The following is a 23532-nucleotide window of genomic DNA, read 5'->3' as shown; positions in this document are numbered from 1 at the left end:
GAAGATGCAAGGTAGTATTTATGTAGGATGAACAAATCTAGAGGTATAATGTACAACATGAGGACTATAGGTAAAGCAGTTGTACTGCATTTGTGGTTCATGCTGAATGAATAGATTTTAGCTGTTCTTGCCACAAAAAAACATAAACAAAATTGGGTAAATATGTGAGATTATAAGATATGTTAATTTCCTTCATTATAGTAACCTTTTTATCCATATGTAACCCATAACTTCACAGTTTACATCTTAAATATATACAGTATAATTTATTTTTTTAAATGTCCATTTTATTGCTCATAGATATCCAATTTTTCAGCACTTTTTGTTGCAATGACAATCTTTTCTTCTTAAATTGACTGCTTTGTTTAAATGAATAGGCCATATATGCAATTTATTTCTGAATTCTTCTTTCTAGTCTATTGATCTATCTGTCCATCCTTAGATCAATACACTGATGTCTAACCTTATGCCAGATTAGTGTTGGCTTGATGGGGAAAATTCACATTGTGTATTGGAGAAAAAAAAGTGAAATTTGTGGCCAGAACGACAATGGTTTAGCACCTCCAATCTATCAATTCCTCCCTGAGTGTTGTTTGTAACTTTTCTTCTCCTAATATCAATTACTTAGTGTAAGATTGTTGTATGAAATAAATAACATCGCATTATACAAAGTGTGTTCCAGCACCTAGTAAATTAGAAAACACTTCATATATATATTTTTTTATCCTTTGTTTAGGATAATTTAATAGAAAAAAGATTAACTACAGTGTTTGTGATAGTGACACCCACATTATGAATTCATGAAAAGGAAAATCAGAGCTCAGTGTTTCAGCTAAACATGTACTTCTACTTTGCTACAATAAATTCTACTCTATTTCAGTCAAGATTGGCATATTTGACCATGCTTGATTGATATAATAACAAATTAGAATCATAATTTACTATAGCTTCAAGTGGCATCTTTTTCTAAGAATTATCCATTTCTTGAGTCATACAAATGGTATACAAAATATAGTAACAATGTTCTTTTCAGAGTACTGAATAAAATAGAGCTTTGTTCAACATTTTTATATGTTTGCATTAGAGAATAGTGGCCTAATTTAGAAAACATTTGCTATTTTGTGGTTGACATAAGTCACAAACTAACTTATACATTCTATTTTATCCTACTATAAAACTCATTTCATGAATACTGGGAAGACACTTAACTAACAAAAACAGCACCAAGTATTTGAATAGATGTTTTTGAAATATGGTAGAGAATGAAAATTCAAAGGAAGTCTGGGTATTAGAATTTAGTAAAATGATTATTTATGTGTGTTTTGTAACTTCAAGACCCAGAATGCCATATAATTGTAAAATTCGTGGTAACTACTGTCTACATCTTACTGCCCAAGACCTCACAGGTTAAATGAGCACATACGTACTGTCTGAAACATACAAAGCTGTTCTTTTACTCTGGTTATACAATATTTTTATATTTTTTAAGTGAAAATGGTTTTTATTATTTTATTTTATTAAGAAACATTTAAGAAGGAGACATTTTCATTTGATAAAGTATAGTTTACCTCTTTCATGCTTCATAATTTTCATATCAATCTATGAAATTTTCTCCCAAACCAAGATTCCAAATATTTTCTCCTATATTATGTTTCAGAAATTTTATAATTTTAGATCTTAGATTAGGTGTATGATTAACTACATGGTTAATAGTAAAACTACCATTTGGTAAAACTATCAGTGGTAAAACTACATGGAAAATGGTAAAGACTAACTTTCCTTGAATTAGTAAATTCTGTGTTTTACTATCTAAAGATAACTCCATATAGATATAGACCAATTTGAGGAACCGAAAATATTTGGTCATTATAATATTCAGAAAAATTTCAGCTTCTTTTTTCTCACAAGATTACAGAATAGCGGAGTATTTAGAAAAATCCTTAAATCATATCTAAGTTTGTGATACAGCTATGTCCCATTATTATGGAGCAACTTAATTACAAAATCATAAAAATATAATTATTAAAATAATTTCATTCTTCTATATTTTTTTTTCCTTAAATGGCTTAATTTCAAATATGGTTAGCGGACACCTCATAAGTATTCAACTCTCTACCATTTGAATTTTAAGATGGGTAATTAATTTTATTTTACTTGGTTTTTAAAAATTTACTGATGACAGCTGGAATACACTATCATCTCTATTTTTTTAATCAAATAATGCTTTATTTTTGTCTTAACCTCTCTTCTTGTATAGTTTGTCAGTTTTAGATTGACTCAGGGTTTTGTTACTCAGATATTTTTACTATAAAATATAAATAAATGATTGTGCACAAATTATAATGTAACAGTTTAATGAGTTTCAAAAGTGAATATGCCCGTGAAACCATTGGGTTTAGGATACACATACACACACGTGTGCGCACACACATAGAAAAGGAGAGAGAGAGAACATGAAATCACTGGCATTTCAGAGGTGGCCATTGTTCACTTCCCTAGTCACTAGTTTTCCCAAAGGAAACCACTCTTTTAACATCCATAATCAAATATTATATTTTCTGGTTTTTAATTTTATATAAATGAAATGAAACAGTACTCATGTCCTTATCTTTCAATGAATACATTTATAAATGTTGTACACTCAGTATTAAAACTGTTTATCCTCAATACTTTATAACAATGTATTCAGATAGTATAATAATACCACAATTAATTCATCATTTTGTTGTAAATGAGTATTTATAAATTTTCCAGTTTGGGGCTATTACATATTATACTGCTATACCATTCTTGTGTGTGTATTACAATGAATTTAAATATTTATTTGGGTATTTGTGCAGGATTGGAATTACTTGTTCATAGTAGATAATTCCAAGCATTTTTCTAAAGGGTTGAATCCAATTTGTACTACCTCAAAAATGTGTTAATATTCCAGTTGCTCCTCTGTTTTATAAAAACTTTGCAATTATATGTTTTATGTTGGTAATGCTAGTGCATATGCAGATATATCTTACATAATTTTAATTTTCATTTTTTTGATGTCTAATGATGTTGAGGACCTCTTCATGTGTGTATTGGCTATTGGTCATTCTTTTTACATAAAACTTCTATCTATTAAAGTCATTGAACCAGTTTTCTTTTGGTTTCTCATTTTTTTTCTTACCTGCTTTTTATCCTGATTAATTATTCATGAAATTAATAAGCCTACTGCAAATTCTTTTTTTTTTTTTTAATGCATGGGTTTTGTTTATTTAAAACCTGGAAGAAAGCATACTAAACCACCAACAGTGACTGTCTCTGCAGAATGGGATGGAGGGGCTTGGGGGAGCACATGAAAATTTTCATTTCTGTTTTAAATATTTCAGTGTCACCCCAATAATGGGTACATACTCAAAAGAAAGTAAACCATTCTACCGCAGGATGCATGCAGCCGCATGTTCACTGCAGTGTTATTCACAATAGTACCAGACATGGAATCAACCCAGGTGGCCATCTACAGTGGGTTTGATAAAGGAAATATGGTACATATACACCATAGAACACCATGCAGCCACACAAAAGAATGAAATCATATCCCTTGCAGCAACATGGATGCAGCTGGAGGCCACCATTTCAAGCAAACTAACACATAAACAGAAAACCAAATCCTGCACTTTCCCATTTATAATTGGGAGCTAAACACCGAGTGCACATGGTCATAAAAATGGGAACAACAGACACTGGGGAATATAAGAAGGGGTAGGAAAGGAACTAAGGGCTGAAAAAAACTAATTCAAACCTCAGCATCCCACAATATACCTATGCAACAAACCTGCACATGTATCCTGATTCTAAAATAAAAGTTGAAAAAAAAAAAATCAACATCACTTGTTTCATCTTATAAGGACATTGTAAAATACCAGTAATAAAACTAAGAGATAGGAAAAGAAAAAAAGGGGAAAAAGAAACTAACTCTCACCAGAGACCTGTCCTGCCCACTTCTGGAGTATAAGTAAGCCCAGGTTAATACTTCAAAGCCCCCAAAGCAGCAGCATCCACACCACCTTATCAGATCCGCAAAGCAAGACTTCTAACTTGGCAGAAAGGGGTAATTGTTGCAGGTAGTTATCCTGAAAATGGGGAAACTGAGACTCAGAGAGTGCAGTGACTTCCCCAAGGACCCACAGGAAGTGGTGTCCCTGCAGAGATAGAGAGGGAACCCAGCTCTCTGGAATCTCAGGCCTCTGCTCCTTCTGCTGCAACTCCACAAGTAACAGGAGCAGGTGCGGCCCTGTGTTTACCACCACGGGCCAAATATGTGACCCTGTTCAAGTTTGTGCCTCAACTCCTTCAATTCCTCTTCATCTTTCACTTTTTCAAAGTTGGTATTCATCTTTCTATGTAGTTTTCATCCTTCTAGCTCTTCTTTTCTGAAGGCAACACATTTTAGAAAAAGCAGGGACTTGAGATCTGACTGTCACTCCCCAGCTCAAGTGGCTTCACCTCTCTCGTCCTCATGAGACAGAGAGAAGGAAGCAGGCACACCCCAAAAGCAGGTTCAGAGCAAACCCACGCCACTGGGAGAAAGCAAACTGAAGAATAACAGGAATGTCTAAATGCATATTTCTTTTAATAGTTTTTTTAAAAGTATAGTTAGATTGTAGTCCAGTTATTGATTTTATGTCTTGATGGTTTTGCACTTTTGGAGTCATTGTTAAAAGTCAGTTCCTGCCAGATTCATAAAGATTTATTCTACATTTATATATTTATATCATTGATTTGTATCTACAGTGTGAGATGGGGTAAAGATAAATGTTTTCATTTCTTTTTTTTGTTTTTGTTTTTTTTTTTTTTTTTGAGAAAGAGTCTTGCTCTGTTGCCCAGGCTGGAGTGTAATGGCACTATCTCGGCTCACTGCAATCTCCACCTCCTGGGTTCAAGGGATTCTCCTAACTTAGTCTCCCTAGTAGCTGGGATTACAGGCAAGCACCACTATGCCCAGCTAACTTCATATTTTTAGTAGACATGGGGTTTCACCATGTTGGTCAGGCTAGTCTCTAACTCCTGACCTCAAGTGATCCACCCACCTTGGTCTCTCAAAGTGTTGGGATTACAGGCAAGAGTTACCACACACAGAAATTTTCAAATGTTTATTCAACCAGCATCAAATTTGAAAACACTATCCTTTTCTGTATATAGAACTGTCCTTTTCACCATAATCATGAAATCATTTATATGTCATCTGTCCCTAATCTCGAAATAATTTTCCACTGGTTTCTTTGCATATTCTTATAGCAATGCCACACTCTAATTTTTTAAAACCTGGTAATATACATTCCCTAGATTTGTTATTTTACATAATTGCCTTGGTTATTTTACCTCTTTTATTCCATGCATATTTGATAATCAGTTTATCAATTTCAAATAAAAACAAACAAGCAATTTTAAAAGGAATTAAATTTCCTCTGTAGAAGCACTTAAGAAAAACTATTATTAACAAAATTTAATTTTTTAATCTATGAAGATAACTTCCTCAATTTGCTTAGTTATTGTTTCATTTCTATTGATAGATGTTTTGTGTGAATATGTGTGTTGTAGGTTCTAAATATCTTTTATTAGATTCATTTCCAAGTATTTGGTATATTCACTGCTATTACAAATAATTTCTTTAAAATTTCATTTTCTAAATATTAATGGTATAAAGCAAAACAATGTGATTTTTAAAGTATTATTTTATATCTAATAACTTAAAAAATCTATTTCAAATATCTGACAGTTTACTGTATTAGTCTGCGTTCTCTGGAGGGACAGAACAAATAAGATAGATGTATATATAAAGGGGCATTTGTTAAGGAGTACTGATCACACAATCATAGGGTCCCACAAAAGGCTGTTTGCAAGCTGAGGAGCAAGGAAGGCAGTCTGAGTCCCAAAGCTGAAGAACTTAGATTCTGATATTCGAGGGCAGGAAGCATTTAGCATGAGAGAAAGATGTAGGTTGGGAGGCTTAGTCAGTCTAGCCTTTTCAGGTTCTTCTGTCTGCTTTTAATCTGGCTGTGCTGGCAGCTAATTAGATTGTATCCATCTAGATTGAGGATGGGTCAGCCTTTCCCAGTCCACTGACTCAAATGTTAATATCCTTTGGCAACACCCTCACAGACACACTCAGGAACAATAATTTGCATCCTTCAATTTAATCATGTTGACATTCAATATTAACCATTACATTTATGTTTACATAAAGAAAAAAAAATTGCTTCTTGAGCTCATCTACTCTGAAACCTTGTTTTAAAAATAATTCTGATGAGTTCCAGAAAAAAACGACTTTTCTAAAGAAAACATTAGGACTGGGGTGAGAAAAATTTAATCTCTTGATATCTAGTATATTTGGCTTTCCACTGCAAACACACAGAATGTATTTTCTATTTGAAAATAAAGTAACATATACAGAAGATAATATAGAAGATAATTTATCAGAGATGTTAAATAACAATCTTTTAGATAACCAAAGATTCATTGCTCAGTCTAGAAGTAAAACTTAATCACCTACCTAAATATTAGCATATTAAAAAAATCTCAATAGTACTTTATGTCATTCTGAAAATTTATTTGGTTTTACTGAGTTGCATCATCTTTGTAGTCATAAGTATTACAAGTATTAGTAGGCAATATCATAAAAAGAAACTAAGAAAACATTTTATTTATAGTCACTAATTTTTAAAAATGTAATAGATAACCAGAACTGTAACTTACCCCTTGATTATATATAGTCATACATTATTCTCAAAAGGTTTAATGTGCACATGATTTATTTCCCCCTGGAGTGTTACATTTTCTTTTAGCATAGAGATTATATACAGCCCAATGTATTGTATTAAGCACTCAATATTTGCTTATAAATTCACTTTGGTGGCTTAAGGCTTTTGCTATTCCTGTCCTTAAAATGAATTGGAAAATCTAATATGACTTGACATATTCAGCTCAACAAAATAGGACTTCAATAGTTTTTGAAAAATCCAATTTACATTTGTATGCTAATTTTAAATCGTCCAGAATTAAAAGAATCATATTCTTCAGTTTCCTTTAAGGTATCAAGTTCTGCCTACTGTTTGGTTAAATGACAACCTATTCTTTCAAAATTCTTCATCAGTTTATTATATATTTATTAAACACTAGTTATATAGATATATATGTAGATTATAGATATATATGATTTAAGGTACATGCAAGCAAATATTGGGACAAGCATTTGATACTTTTCCTTAGAATCAAGAGTAAGCAGAGGGAGCACATTTTAATTTTCTGCAACATTTTTTATGTGTGTGATTGGCCTACTTAGTAAATTTAACTTATTACGTTCACTTTAATTTAAATGAAGCTGTTCTTAAGTTTAGCCAATCAAAGCAAAACCTATCTGACAATGCCTTTAGGGTTAGAAAATCAGTACTGACATTTGAAATGTGTACACATACAAAGCTTCCAAAGGATTCACTGCCTTTAAATAACACTATTGGAAACTTCAGTGTTATAATAGGAATTAATCAGAAACAATCACATCTTACATTTTACACAGACTACACATTTACAATGATTTAAGTTTATATACATATTTACATGAATTTAGTCATATTTTTAAACCTGTATTTTGGGTCTGGGGTACTTGTAAAGTTGTGTTATATAGGTAAACTTGTGTCTCTGGTACTAGCCTAGTGCCAAATAGTTAATTGTTTTGCTCTTGTTGCTCCTCCCATTCTCCACCCTCAATTAGGCCCCAGTGTGTCTGTCATTACCTTTTTTTTTTTTTTTTTTTTTTGAGACAGAGTCTCGCTGTGTCGCCCAGGCTGGAGTGCAGTGGCCGGATCTCAGCTCACTGCAAGCTCCGCCTCCTGGGTTCACGCCATTCTCCTGCCTCAGCCTCCTGAGTAGCTGGGACTACAGGCGCCCGCCACCGCGCCCGGCTAGTTTTTTGTATTTTTTAGTAGAGACGGAGTTTCACCATATTAGCCAGGATGGTCTCGATCTCCCGAGCTTGTGATCCGCCCGTCTCGGCCTCCCAAAGTGCCAGGATTACAGGCTTGAGCCACCGCGCCCGTATTAATGAGTTCTCATCATTTAGCTACCACTTATAAGTGAGAATGTGTGGTATTTCATTTTCCGTTCCTGTGTTAGTTTGCAAAGGGTAATGACCTCCAGCTCTATCCATGTTAGTGCAAAAGACATGATCTCATTCGTTTTTATGGCTGCATAGTATTTCATGGTGTATATGTACCACATTTGCTTTATCCAATCTGTTATGATGGGTATTTAGGTTGATTAAATGTTTTTGCTTTTGTGGATAGTGCTGCAATGAACATTTATGTGCATGTGTCTTCATGGTAGAATGATTTATATTCTTCTGGGTACATACCCAGTAATGGGATTGCTGGGTCAAATAGTAGTTAGGTTTTTAGCTCTTTGAGGAATCACCACATTGCTTTTTATGATGGTTAAACTAATTTACACTCCCAACAACAGTGTGTAAGTGTTTCCTTTTCTCTGCAACCTCACCAGCATCTCTTACTTTTTGTATTTTAATAATAGCCATTTTCTCCCATTCTGTAGTTTGTCTGCTTCCTTTGTCGATGGAATATTTTGCTGTGCAGACACTCTTTAGCTAAATTAGATGTAAACTGTCAATTTTTGCTTTTGTGGTGATTACTTTTGGCATCCTCATCATGAAATCTTTCCCTGTTCCTATGTCCAGAATGATATTGCCTTGGTTGTCTTTCAGGGATTTTATAGTTTTGGATTTTACATTTTAAGGCATAAACTATCTTGAGTTGATTTTTTGTATGTGGTGCAAGGAAGCAGGCCAGTTTAAATCTTCTGCATGTGGCTAGCCAGTTAGCCTAGCATCATTTATTTAATAAGGAGTCTTTTCCCTATGGTTTGTTTTTGTCAACTTTGTTGAAGATTAGATGGTTGTAGGTGTGTGGCCTTATTTCTGGGATCTCTGTTCTCCACTGGGGTTTGTGTGTGTGTGTTTGTGTTTTGTACCAGTATCATGTTGCTTTGGTTACTGTAGCCCTGTAGTAGAGTTTTAAGTGAGGTAACATGATGCTTCCAGCTTTGTTCTTTTTGCTTAGGATTGCTTTGCCTATTTGGGCTATTTCTGGGTTACATATGAATTTTAAAACAGTTTTCTAGTTCTGTGAAGTATGTCATTGGTAGTTTAGTAGAAATAGCATTGAATATATAAATTGCTTTGTGCATTATGGCCATTTTAATGATATTGATTCTTCCTATCCATGAGCATGGAATGTTTTCCCCCATTTCTGTTGTCTCTAATTCCTTGGAGCAGTGTTTTGTAATTCTAATAGCAGAGATCTTTCACTACCCTGCTTAGTATGCTCCTATGTATTTTGTTCTCTCTTTGGCAATTGTGAATGTGATTGCGTTCCTGATTTGGTTCTCAGTTTGGCTGTTATTGGTATATATAAATGCTAGTGATTTTGTACATTTATATCCCGAAAGTTTGCTGAAGTTATGTATCAACTGAAGGAGCTTTTGGCCAAGACTATGGGGTTTTCTAGATGTAGAATAATGTCATCTGCCAACAGGGATAGTTTGACTTCCTCTCTTCCTATTTCAATGCGCTTTATTTCTTTCTCTTGCCTGATTGCTCTAGCCAGGACTTCAACACTATGTTGACTAGGAGTGGTGTTGGGTTATTTCATACTCATAAGAATTCTATTATATAGTTATCCTCACTTTACATATAAAGAAATCAAGCCAGAGACTTTAGAACTTGATTTGCCTACCAATTTGTCTCCACAGTTACTACACTAAATTAACATGATATCTCATATTGCCTTTGTATTCACAACTAGGAAAATGTGATCATATGACCATCCTACAGCTAAATGAAAACATCTGGTTAATGTGCAGTGATGGATGCTAAATATTTGAAAATATAATTCTGTTAATAGTATTTGATATTTTAGGGACCTATTACTTTAATTTTAAGATAATGTTAATTCTGAGACATGGTTTTGTTTACTGAAATATATTCAGATAAAAATGATTGCATATATTGATTATAAGATGGCTCTTATTTTTAGAAGCATGAAATATGAGTAAAAACAAATATTTGTTTGCATCTTCATAGGTAAAAATTACAGCTGATATAATCAATAAGAGTTTATTGTTGTATCAAGTATTATTTAATATTTTTATATCTTTATGCAGATATCAGTATTTCACAAAACAAATTTAGGTTAAGTTAGTTAAACTTTTGTGGGTAAATTATATTTTAAAAAGGAATATCAGAGCAGGATTATTATTTGTGAGTTAAAATCCTACTACTCTTTGTTTGATTATATTTTTATGTTATTTCTTTAATGATTGATGTCAATTTTTGACATTATCAATAACATTTACTGACACTATTGATAATGTCAATTATTGTCATTATCAAACATTAAGGAAATAACATGAAAATATAATATAAAAATTATATATACGGCCTGTATAAAAAATTAAATAAACTTTGATAAGAAATTAGAAATGTAATTAAATATAGGACACCTAAAAAGAAAGAGCAGAAATACTCCATTACTCTGTTTAAAGAGACCAAAAGTGATTCTCAGTAATAGCTTTGGAGACTGTCAAATATATCTGTGGAAGATTGTCAGATGGTGTCTAAAATAAAATGAAATGAATTAAAACATGTTGAGAATCAGAGAATACAGATAAAGCATAAATATCATTGTTAAAGATAAATCTTTATGCTGTATCACTGCTAGAGTCTTTTCTAAAATTGTTATTTACAGCCTATAACATCAACTCTCTACTACTTTATGGAGAGAATTTTGGTTGTGTTAAAAGTATTTTGGAATTTCCAACTTGAAAATGTAAAACCAAAAGCTAGTAGTAGTGATGTTTTCAAGCTTCAAAGAATGATTTGTTTATATGATTCTAGAATTACACTAAGTATATATCTTAAGAGCAACATTATTTTCTATTGGTTAAAAAATGCTTTTTGTAGATGTACAGGTGACATTTTATTTTCTTTTATACTATTAAACACACACAAATAGAGTTCACATTTTGTTTACATGTATCTGCTTAAAATATAATTATTGATTTTAATGATGCAATCTCTTTAAAATTCAAATAATGATTTCAAAAATTAAAATATTAAGCTTTAGCTAAAAATACTTTGTGCACATATTACTGTGCTATAAAAGTTTAGAAAAACTGTGACTTAGGTATAAAAACTCAATATTAGGTTTCATGAAAAAAAATAAACTGATATTTATTTTGGGCCCATTCCTCTGAAATTTGTTTCACCATAGCCAGTTACATACACACACCTCATTAAAGGTAAATAACATATAATTACCACATGGAATTAATAATTTGTACCATTTGAACTAAATTATTTAACTGTTTACTTTTACGGGATCATAGATAGTAAGTTCAGAAATTAATTAAGCATCTTCTACACTAAGAGGAAAGCTTTGGCATCTCTAATACTTTCTGGGGAAACAAAATGTGAAGTTGTGGTTATTATCTTAGTGTTTAAGAAGGAGAGCAAGTGACTAGATATCTCTCATATGTCCTGAAGTCAAACAAACCTCTTTGGTAGGAAGATGTCTGAAGAAAATAACACAGGCTTTCTGTCTTTGTTTATGCATTGAACAGTACTAGGATGCTTCAAGGGCAACTTTGAGGAATCCTTTGCATAACTTCAAAATGAGGTGGGGAAAAGCATCTCAGATGTAGGGATTCTTTTAACATTTTTAGATATGTGGGAATATGGCTTGGAGAGGAAATGAAAGGACAAAAGTATCTCAACAAATGCTTCCCCGGCCTTCATCTCCACCTGTCTTAGTCACACCAGGCTGCAACAACAGATTATCATACACTGGATATATATTTAAACACACACACACACACATTTATTTCTCACAATTCTGGAGACTGGGAAGTCCAAGATCAGTGTGTTGGAAGAGCTCAGTTTGATGAGAGAACTTTTCCTGGTTTACAGATGGGCCTCTTCTTTCCATGTCCTTATTGTGGGGTGCAGAGGGAGTGAGCCCATATCTAATCCTTTTCTTATAAGAATATTAATTATGAACTATTACTTTGCAAGGCCTCACCTCTAAATATCATCACATTGGGAATTAGCCTTTCAACATATGAATTTTGGAGATATACAAATATTTAGTCCACAGAAGGCCTGAAGGACAGACTTTCCCTTTTTTTCTAGAACATCTGTTGACTTACTTTTTCATTTTTGATACACAGTAAAACTACCATAGCTAATTTAAGAAACATATAGATAAACAGAAGGGTTATTTATGGATTAATAAAAAATTACTTTTAGTTAAAATATTTCCCTAAAATTTTCCAAGGCAAGATAAAAATTTACTACTGCCAAAATCTATCACTGCTAAAAATCTACTACATAAGTAAGAAAGAAATAATATCAATTCTATACAAGTTCAGAAGAAACACTTTGCAGCTCATTTTACAGGGTTGGCATTACTCTGTTACCAAACCAGAAAAAAATGTATACAAAGAAAGAAACCTAAAGAGTAATATCCCTAAGGATCTAGACACCAAAATATTCAACAAAATCCTAGCTAGTCATATCCAGCAATATTAAATACAGATAGTAAATCACAAAAGTGAGCTTTGTTTAAATATTAGAAAATCATTTAATATATTTCAGCATAGAGATAGGCTACTAAAGAAAATCCAAAGAATAATTTCAATAGATACAGAGAGAAAAAACATTTGACAAAATGCAACACTTATTCATAAACATAGTCTTATAAACATATTAACTTAATAAAGGTGTCATTATGGGCTAAATTGCTTCCCTTTCCTGAATTCCATACGTTGAAATCCAAATCCTCTGCGCCCCCGAATGTAATCATATTTGGAGATCGGGTCTTTACAGAGATAATTAAGTTACAATGAGTTCATTCAGGTAGGCCATATTCCAATATAATTCATGTCCTTATGAGAAGAGAAAATTGAAACACAGACACATAGAGAGGGAAAACCTTGTGAAGACACAAAGAGATTAAAGCCACATGGAAACCAAAGACAGAAGCCTGGAACTGATCCTTCCTTCACAACGGTAACCAAATGTGGTGACATCTAGAGTTCAGCTTCTTAGCCTCCAGAACTATGAGAAAATAGATTTCTGTGATACTTTTGGGCAGCAACCTTAGCAAACCAATACAGGGATTTGCAAACAACCTGCAATTATCATTAAACTTAATGGTGAAATATTGAGTATGTTTCCTGTAATACCTGGAAAAGGCGAAAACTTTTATTCTCACCACCTCTATTTTAACATTTCACTAGAGCCTCCAGCCAGTGCAATAAAGCTGGCAAAAAATACAAAAAGCATGCAGGTAAGGAGAGATGAAATAATGCTCTTTTAACAGATAACTGATAACACAACTGAGTGTACAGGCAATCTTGAAGAATATACAAAATGGCTACTGGAACAAATAAATAAATTTAATAAAGTTATAGGACACAAGATTATTAAAGAAAATCAATGATATTTGTTTATACTAGCAATAAGCATTTGGAAACTGTATCATTTACAATAACATCCAAAACGTGCAGTATGTATGGCTAAATTTACCAAATACAGATTGTTGAGATATTCTATGGAACGTTATTGACAGCTAAGGAAGGCCTATATAAATGGAGAGATATGTTAAGGAAGCTAAAGACTCAATAGTGTTAAGATTTCAATTATCCAGAAATTTACACAGATGTAACTAAAGCCTTATTAACAATATTAGTAGCTAGCTTTATTAAATTCCAATGATATCTCACTATGCTACATATTTGTAAAATTTCAAAACTTATACCTGTATAATATAAAATGATTGAATTAAGCTAATTGATATATCATCACTTCAAATACTTATCATTTATTTCTCCTGTCTAACTAAAACACTGTACCCTTTGATATCTCCCAATTCTCCCCAGTCCCCAGCCTCTGGTCATAATCATTTTAGTCATTTATTTTATGGGTTCAATTGTTTAAGATTCTTCATGTAAGTGAAAACAGGTACTATTTGTCTTTCTGTGCCTGGCTTATTTCACTTAGCATAATGTCCTCAGGTTCATCAATGTTGTCACAAATGATAGGATTTCCCTCTTTTAAAGGATTTAATGGTATTCCTATGTGTGTGTGCGTGCGTGCATGTGTGTGTGTGTGCACGTGCGTGTATATATATTCTACATATAAAGAGTGTGTGTGTGTATATCACATTTTGTTTATCCATTCATCTGCTTATGGACACTTGGTTTGATTCCATAACTTGGCTATTGTAAACTATCCTGCAATGAATATAGAAGTGCAGATACCTCTTAAATGTATTTATGTTTATAAAATCCTGGCCGGGCGCGGTGGCTCAAGCCTGTAATCCCAGCACTTTGGGAGGCCGAGGCGGGCGGATCACAAGGTCAGGAGATCGAGACCATCCTGGCTAACATGGTGAAACCCCGTCTCTACTAAAAAAAAAAAAAAAAAATACCAAAAACTAGCCGGGCGAGGCGGCGGGCGCCTGTAGTCCCAGCTACTCGGGAGGCTGAGGCAGGAGAATGGCGTAAACCCGGGAGACGGAGCTTGCAGTGAGCTGAGATCTGGCCACTGCACTCCAGCCTGGGCGACAGAGCGAGACTCCGTCTCCAAAAAAAATAATAATAATAAAATAAAATAAAATAAAATAAAATCCTTTGGATATAGACCCCAAAGTAAGAGTTGCTAGATCATATAGTAATTCTATTTTTAGGTTTTTAAGAAATCTTCCTATAGTTTTCTGTGGAATAAATCAAGAGCAAGAGAACAAATGACTCAGCTAAAAGTAGTCAATGCGCTTAAATAGATGTTTCTCAAAAGAAGTTGCACCTAAATGCAAATGGCCAACAGATACATGAAAAAATAATCAACATCACTAAATATTGGTGAAATACAAATTAAAACCACAATGAGATAGAATGACTACTATTCAAAATAATGAAAGATAAAATGTGTTGATGAAAATGTGAAGAAAATCAAACCATTTCAGCCTGTTGGGGAGATTGTAAATTACCCCAATTATACTTGGCAGGGATATTTTAACTGATTTTGGAAATATAAAGAAAGTGGAATAGCTTTTCATTTTATTTTATTTTTTTATTTACTAAAGAGAAGTACATAGAGGACTTACTTTTCTTGCTTCAAGGCTCACTATAAAGTATAGTCATAAAGACTGTGGTATTGGAGGACAGATATGCAGAAGTGTGGGACAAAATAGAAAGTACGAAAATTAATAAACACATATACAGTCAATTGGTTTTTGCCAAAGATCCCAAGAAAATGAATGAGAAAAATGATAGTTTTCTACAAATAATATTGAAGCAATTGGAATCCACATCAAAAATGGAAAAAGTTTTATATCTTAAAACTTAAATCATAAACCTAAATATAAGTGGTCAACTTCAAAAGTTGAAAAAGACCACAGGAAAAAAATGGACAAGCAAATGTTGTGACATTGAATCAGGAAAGATTAAAAAAATGCTCAAAGGGCATGAGTTATAATTTAGAATGAAGATAAATTCAATGTATAAATATTTTTTAAAAATTCATTTTCAAAAGAGGCTCAATGCATTGAAGAACCAAGGGAAACTGTGAGATGATGTTTTCAAATATAAATGGGTAAAGAAATTGTGTCCAGAACATCTAAGTTATACTTAAAACTCAATGAAGAAGAAAATTCAACAATAAAACAAATGTTTGGACACTTTGACAAAGATACATGAATGATAAATAAGAACATAAATATATAAGAAAAATGGTTAAAAAGTAAAAAAAAAAAAAAATCAAATTAAATTGGCAATCATATACCCCTACCTACCCAAAATATTAGATAAAATTAAAAATCTGATCATACTACTTTATATAAAATTTCAGAAAAGAAGTATAAAATTCTTTAACTTTGAGGATTTGGATTATTTAGTGTCATATCAAAACATATTATACACATGCAACATTTTAATAATGTATTATTTGCTTGTCTTAATATTCTAGAATGTTCAAGAATGATTCCATCTATTAATGAAATGGGATATATAGTGGAGAAACAATTGTTTCACAAGACGGTTCATCGCAATAAAATGATAATAAATCACTGGAGATAATATGTTTACGGGACATTTGAACTCCTATCTGGGGAAAAATAATGCTAGATCAGTGCCTAACATATTGCCTAAAATTAAATAGAAAGTATATTAAAAAGTTGAAGAGTAATAAAAAAGGAGATAAAGCAAGAGGAAAAGAAACAATAAATTCTAGGTGAAAATACATATAATTGTTTGACTTTAGTCCATAAACAGATTCCTACGCAAGCCATATAATAAATTCAATGAGAAGAATTTAGAGACTTGATAAAATATAAAAATATAGGTGATCAGCTTCCCAAAATTTATCTTAAAAAGGAATGTAAAAATGAGAAAAAATATTTTATCATGTATATCAAACCTAGAAGATCATTATTAAAAAAATGCCTACAGATGAACACAAAAAGTAAAAAAAATAAAATAGACAAGCCAAACAAAGAATATCAATAGCCTTCTACACAAATAATAAATGTAAACAGTAAATTCTTTAACATCTTTAAAGGAGGGTGGTGCATCAAACAATTCAAGAAATACAAATGAAGATAACAATAATGGAAAATCAAAAAGAAATCGGAAAATTTATTGTTTGATTTTGTTAAATATCAGTAGCATGGAACATTGAAATAATAACTTGAACTCTGCTGGTATGTGCATAAATTGCTTTAAAATACAGTAGGATGACAATGCTTAAAAATATTCTCTTAAACCCATTAATTCCCTTTCTAGGAATGTATCCAAGGACAATTTCATAGGTTTAGACAAAAATTATGAACACAGATACATACTCTTTATAATAATGAAAAAAATTTAACTGCAATCTCTTCTCAATGAGGCCAACTTAGAGGCTTATTTCAATCCTTTTTATGTAGTTCTATATATTCCCATGAAAATCATCACCTTCTATCATAATGTTACACTTGTTTATTGATTATTATTTATTGTCATTTATTGGTTACTTCCTGCCACGAGAACATAAGTTTTATGTGTGCAGGCATTTTCTTCTTCCTAGCTGTGTTAACTGATTTATTTTAAGTGCAAAAATAGGCCCTGCCTATATTGAGTACTCAGTAAATAACTGGTGACTAAAATAGTTAATAATAATTTTGTTATTCATGTATGTATTTTATTATTTACTAAATAATAAAATTATGTTTTAAAACATAATGAGTATTTAGGCATATTTAAGCATATATAAATTTTCCTGTGTGTGCAAAAATCAGACAACAATCTATTTTTATGGTGACCATAATCATACATATATATGCAAGTATGTATTCAAAACAAAAGAATGCAAAGGCTCAGATGGTAGAATTAAAGGTGATCTTCATTTTCTCTCATCTCTAAATATTCTACAATTATTATACAAGAATTGAACACTTAGAAACAGTATAATTAAAAATATAGCCTAAATATATACGGATATATAAAGTAGTTCATAAAGATAATGTACCTCAATATCATATATTTAAGAGAAACAGAAATATCTTAGCACATTGATTTAAAATGGGGAATTGAGGAAACATACATGATGTGAAATGAGAGCTTATAGCACAGGACTGTGCCATGAAGAATTGAGACTTTTATAAAGTTAGGAAAAATTCATAAGGCTGCCACCTTCCCCAAGCCACTGGCATCCCTGGGCTAGCCCATTTATTACAGTGGTCCCCAACTGCTTTCTCCGTTTGCTCATTTACCTCTACAATCTTTTCTCTTCACTGCAGCAGAGGGCTTTTAATATTATACATAAGACAAATTGCCTTTTTCTTCGCAAAACTCTACAATGGTTTTCTTTATCATTCAAGGCAAAAGTCAAAGCACTTAACTGTCCACACTGCCCTACTGGATGTGAAACATCTACCCAATTTTGGGATCAGATTATGTCATACCAAGATTTATCTGTCTTTTCTAAATAAAATAGTAAACCCTCAACCCGCAGCAACTTATTCCTCACTATCCGGGTTCAAGAAATTATCCTATCTCAGCCTCCCAAGTAGCTGGGACTACAGGCGCCTGCCACTATGTCCAGCTAATTTTTGCATGTTTAGTAGAGATGGGGTTTCACCATGTTGATAAAGCTGGTCTCGAACTCCTAACATCAGGTGATCCACCCACCTCGGCCTCCCAACGAGCTGAAATTACAGGTGTGAGCCACCGCATCTGGCCCTCTGGCTTTTTCTTCACTGGAATTGTCACTATCTGATATAAACCATGACATGGGTAGAAAACGCCATGTACTGTACATACATATTAAATATATATACATGCATACAGACAGACATATGCTCAAACACATGTACACACAGAATATACATTACATACACTTAACATGATTATTTAGTTCACACGCTAGTATGCCTAGCATATTATATATTTAATATTTTTATTTCACCAATTAATGCATGTCTGCACAGGCACACACTTGTGCTGTTTCATTTATCTAAGTCTTTTGTCTTGAAAGTGCAATTCTTCATAAGAGAATGAATTTTGATTATTTGATTCAACATTGTATTTTTTTAAAATCTAGCTGAAGACCTGGCACATGCATGGAAACTGATGAGTATTTATTTATTGAATTAGACATTAAATAAATCTGTGCATCTTTTGTGGTCACTCTTTCTACATAATAAAGATTTGATGGTTAATATCTGCATATAATGTGAAAGATGTTGTAAATCTACTTATGTATATGTATATATGTATGTATAAATATATATATATACAATTGATTTGATCAATTTATTGGTCTATCTGTCTATATCTATGCCCTATAATTATGCTTAAATTGCTCAGCAATTTTAGGTGAGGTGCCCTTGTATATGTGATTTCTTCTTAAGTTCCTGTTATTTCTTTAAGTTCTCTTCCCAGTCCTAAACAACTACAAAACTTCCTAAGAAGATAAAGTTGAAGAAATAGTTCACAGTGACATTCTAGTTTAACTTTATTCATATATCCTGGATGGCACAAGAGGTTGAAAAAATCTGCACAGATTGTTTTACATACCTCAGCAGAGCCTTTTATATAATTCTGAGTGACTAATTTCTTTCAGCCTGTTTAGACAGGATTAGATCAAACTGAGAATCTCTCCTAACATAATTACGTGATTATCTTGGGATTCTTTTGTTGCTCCTCTTGTTACATCACATCAGTTGGAAAAGAAAATCTGTCGAATTATACATGTCGAGTTTTAGAATTTTCTGAATGTAAGCACAGTCTTTGAGATATAAGAACTTTATGACATAATTATGAAGATAAACATTGATCCTCACATCTGTTCTGTCAAACTAAGCATAAGTGGTTCATAGTCTGTACACACAGCTAAGTTTAAAGTGAGTGATTATTTTGATAAATATTGTAACTGACATTTATATGGTCTAGAAAAGTACCTGACTGACTTTTATAAACCAGATCTATGAGTTGAGAATGGGAACACTGTTAGGCCCTGCACGCACGGTGTCTCACGCCTGTAATCCCAGCACTCTGGGAGGCCGAGGAGGGTGGATCACATGAGGTCAGGAGTTTGAGACCAGCCTGGCCAACATCATGAAATCCTGTCTCTACTATAAAAAATGCAAAAATAGCATGGCACGGTGGCACGTGCCAGTAGTCCCAGCTACTCGGGAGACTGAGGCACGAGAATAGCTTGAACCTGGGAGACGGATGTTGCAGTGAGCTGAGATGGAGCCACTGCACTCCAGCCTGGGTGATAGAGCACGACTCTGCCAAATAAAATAAAATAAAATAAAGTAAAATAAAATAAAATAAAATAAAAGAATGGCAACATTGTTGACCAGTGAAACTTAAAGAAACAGTCCCAGGAAAAGTTATTTTTAATTTAATTTACCAAGTCCCTGAAATGTATGTTTTTCTTAGTGAGCTAAGGAAAGAAATTTGATAATTTTATAAGAGTTATCTAGAGATTATTTCTCATTTATTGAAGTTTTCAAAACTTAGTTCAGAATACCCTTACATCAGGAATTATATTTTAACTAGATAAGTAGAATTTTCATGACATTAAGCGTAGTTTAAGTCATTGGTCATTTATAATTTAGAATGTCATCTGTGTCAATACAAATAACAAGCAATTGCATGAGTATTGTAAAATGAAATAAAATGTTTGGATTTTTCAGTTTATTTATTTTATAATGTATACAAATAAAGAACTGTGTCCTGGGATATTTCTTTTAAGAAGTACAATACTTTTTTTATTTAGTTTGTTTTTTAAAATTCTTTCAATTGAATATTTGTTTTGAGGTTATGTCAATTACAATTAAGCTATTTTTGTAAAGTAAGTAGATTTGGGTGGCACCCTTTATAACTTCCTCTTTGATAGGCAGCTCTATTCTTGAAGAATCTCTCTATTCTTTCCTAAATTGAAAATTCGAATGTTGGTTAAGTAAATGACAATGAGGTAGATAATTGAAAAATATACTCACTTCATAGAAACAGAAACATCATTTTTATTAGGCACTGTGTAAAACCAAAGTACACTCCAAAATTCAACCATATTTGGTTTCAGAATATTTATAACATTTCTTTATTTACTTGTGTGGCAGACATGTAAGTAATAGTGTGGCAGCAACTAACTATTAATGTTTTCCAGCATAATTTATTTTTCTTTAGTAAGACTGAGACGTTGGGTGAAGTAACTGGTAGTGATTAAAGAGAGTTGTGTGCTCAGAGAATCTATGAATAGAGTTGTCGAGATATTTCAAGGGAAAAGAAGACAAAATAATTCTGGTAAAGTAAATTTATAGGAATATCTGTAGGGAACTGTGGGGTAAAATAAGATGCTAGAGTTATGTAAAATTAAAAAAAAAGCCAATACGTGTATGTTTTAGTAGATTTATGGATAATTCAGGAAAACGAAATCCTAAACTAATGATATTCTGGAAAGTGCAGGAAAATTGGCTTTTAATCAAAGTACCAGTGAAGATACAGAGAATATTCAGCAGAGGATACTGTGGGAGAAGGGTGGTGTGTCTTTGTGTATGTGTGTGTGTGTGTGTGTGTGTGTGTGTGTGTGTGTCTTACATGTGTGTGTGTGTGTTCGTGTGTGTGTATAAGTTGAAATTCTATGTATGTTTAGCCATGATGAGTGGGCATTAGTAGAGATATTATCAATGAATAACTTACTACCCTCTGCCCACCCACTTATTGGAATTTTTAAAAATAATCTGTAAGTCTATATATATTTTTATACCAGCTAATTGTGACCAAATGATACAGCCTGGACACCAAAAAATAAAAGTGTTCTATAAGATTTCTAAAAGTAGACTCATGAGTTCTAGAAATAAGTCTCTTATATTCTGTAGTCAGTATTGGATATTTGAAATAAATATATATTTTTTAAATTTTGTTATTATAGAGTCTTCAAATGCTTTAGCATCCTCTTTTGCAATTCTGGTTTGGTATAGAGTCCTTAATCAGCTTTTCCCTAATTGGACTGAGAAGAGAATCACCTAGAGACTTTTAAAAAGTACAGATTTTGCCTCACATGACATCTTTTGCTACCAGAATCTTCAGGGTGCATGTTTTAAAATTGCAATTTTGAAAAATACTCCAAAAGATATGTGACAGGGAAATAAAAACTTGAGAACTCAATTCACTATGCCATAGAATAATAATAATAATAATAGACTGAAAGCTGAGTCACGCAAGAAACTACCTTTCCTTCTGTTCTTAAGTAGACAGCTACAGTTGAAAGGTAAAATATCTCCATAGGTAGCTATGCCATGTTCACATGATCTTATGTAAAATGCCAGTTTACTGAGAACAAGACAAAAATACAATTGATTATTCTCCTACCTTCTCCTTTTCTCTTACAACACGTGGATTACTATACCCTCTCTCTTTCCCCTCCAGATTACTTTTCCTCATTAAATGTTGAAATCCTCAAAATCATCTTTGGAAAAATGCACAGACCACAGACTGTTTCTGTGATTTCATGTTTATTTCTTCTGGGCATATCTTTAACCTTAGCAAAATAAACTTCAAAACTGATTGAGACTTGTCTCAGATACTTTCTGTTTTATACATATTTACATACAGTAGTAATGAAACTAGTATTTTACATGAGATATTGAAGGCATAACCATTTAAATCAAATGTTTATTGGAAAGTGGTAAGTATCAGTTTGTTTTCTTTTTTTAACCAAAAAATAGAATTCAGAAAATTGTAAAGGTCATATGAATAGCTGACTAGCCCATGAACAAATCAGTTTAGCATAGACATTAATATCCAAGTAGTGAGTTAGTTGTAAGTTTTATATTTGTTTAAGTTGGGTTCTTGCTACGTAACTCAAATAAAATGATTTCTGTAGATGCTGTCATACTTGCTGTTTGGGTGATTTAGCTGTTTCAGCCTTCAGGCTTCAGAGTGTCTGAGGTGACCATGAGCTGAAGTGGTCCCCCAGCACAGCACAGCTTGTCTATGAAAACATGGTCAAAGCACTTTTTAAAGCAGGTCCCTGATCCCGTTGCTCCTGACTAGGCAAGACCTCCCAACCAGGGTCTCCAGCCACCTCCTGCATGTGCATTTGAGCCAGCAGTATGTCCGTACCTCCCTATGACAGACCTCCTAGAAGATGGGGCAGACTGCCATCTCTGCTGCTTCACAGGCTTAACTGGTGATACCTGCAGGTACAGGAAAATCTGAAGTGACTAGGCATTGAAGCGGAACCCCAGCATACCACAGCAAGCCTACAGAAAAGTGCATAGACTGTTAAAGGAAGAAAAATACACACAAGCCAGCAACTTCAAATATTGAAGGTAAATAAGCCTGCCAAGATGAAAAAGAATTAGCATAAGAATGCTGAAAACTCAAAAAACCAGAGTGCCCTCTTTCCTCCAAATGACTGCAAGGGTTTGGAATCGGGCAGAGACTGAGAAAGTTAAAATGACAGAATTAGAATTCAGAATTTGGATAGAAATGAAGTACACTGAGCTAAAGGAGTACACTATAAACCAATGCAAGAAAGCTGAAACTCATAATAAAACATTGCAGGAGCTGTCAGACAAAATAGTCAATAGATAAAAGAGTGTAACCAACCTGTTATAGCACAAAAACACACTACATAATTTCATAATGTGAACACAAGTAGTAATAGCAGAAGAGATCAAGTGGAGAAAAGAATCACTGAGCTTGAAGACTAGATTTCTGAAATAATGAGACGAAAACAGAAAAAAAAAGAAAAGGAATGAACAAAACCTCCACAAAATATGGGATTATATAATGAGACCAAATCTATGACTGACTGTTTTCCTGAATGATATGAGGACATTGGAATCAATTTGGACAACATATTTTAGGATATCGTTCATGAGAACTTACCGAACCTAGTTACAAAGGCAAACATTCAAATTCAGGAAATGCAAA

General features: G+C 32.9%; 1 long non-coding RNA gene across 1 annotated transcript; it reads right to left on the bottom strand.

Moving 5' to 3' along the window:
* Positions 1–22089: 22089 nt before the first annotated feature.
* Positions 22090–22854, bottom strand: LOC104676545. The gene is made up of 2 exons (XR_749930.1): positions 22717–22854; positions 22090–22585 (listed from the first exon to the last, which is right to left on the bottom strand). It is a non-coding gene; the product is annotated as an uncharacterized LOC104676545 (long non-coding RNA).
* Positions 22855–23532: the final 678 nt, after the last annotated feature.

This window comes from Rhinopithecus roxellana, chromosome 2 (genome assembly GCF_007565055.1).
Source record: "Rhinopithecus roxellana isolate Shanxi Qingling chromosome 2, ASM756505v1, whole genome shotgun sequence".
In the NCBI taxonomy this organism is placed as follows: Eukaryota; Metazoa; Chordata; class Mammalia; order Primates; family Cercopithecidae; genus Rhinopithecus; species Rhinopithecus roxellana.
The sequence above is the reverse complement of the archived record's forward strand: the minus strand, read 5'-3'. Positions and strand labels throughout refer to the sequence as shown.